Source organism: Bison bison, unplaced genomic scaffold (genome assembly GCF_000754665.1).
Source record: "Bison bison bison isolate TAMUID 2011002044 unplaced genomic scaffold, Bison_UMD1.0 scf7180017863964, whole genome shotgun sequence".
Classification (NCBI taxonomy): Eukaryota; Metazoa; Chordata; class Mammalia; order Artiodactyla; family Bovidae; genus Bison; species Bison bison.
In genome coordinates, this window is record NW_011494536.1 from 8547 (window position 1) to 9120 (window position 574).

Genomic DNA, 574 nt, shown 5'->3' on the forward strand with positions numbered 1-574 from the left:
AGTACTTGGTGCTGCCTGAAACCTGTGACCCAAGCAACTGCACCACGTCCGTAGCTGGCCCTCACTGGGGCAGACCCAAGTCCTCCAGGGCAGCCTCAGGAACAAACCCAAGTGGATGACCCATGTGCAAAGGTGGAAATAAACCACAATTGAAACCCGGGGGCAGTGTGGCTAAGAAAGAAGACCCAAAACCTTCCCACCAGCTGTACAAGATGCAGATTAAATCCACACGATCAACTAGGCAGACTCTGTGTCTATGGGATATATAAAAGGACACTGAGAGCTCCCACCAAAGAAAACGCAATATTTCTTATAGCTGTGTACATTGGAGAAAATTTTTGAAAAGATTATACTTGATAATTTCCACAACATGGATAAGGAAATGGTCAATCAAGTCCAGGAGTTGCAAAAAAAGGAAGAAAGAGTTTAACCTTGAAGTCTGGGAAAAGGAGACCTCAAACACAGTAAGTTTAAAAAATTATTGAAAAGGCAGAGAAATACTACACAAATGAAGGAACAAACTAGAAACACAGAAGTCCAAATAAATGAAGAAGAAATAGGCAAACTACCTGAA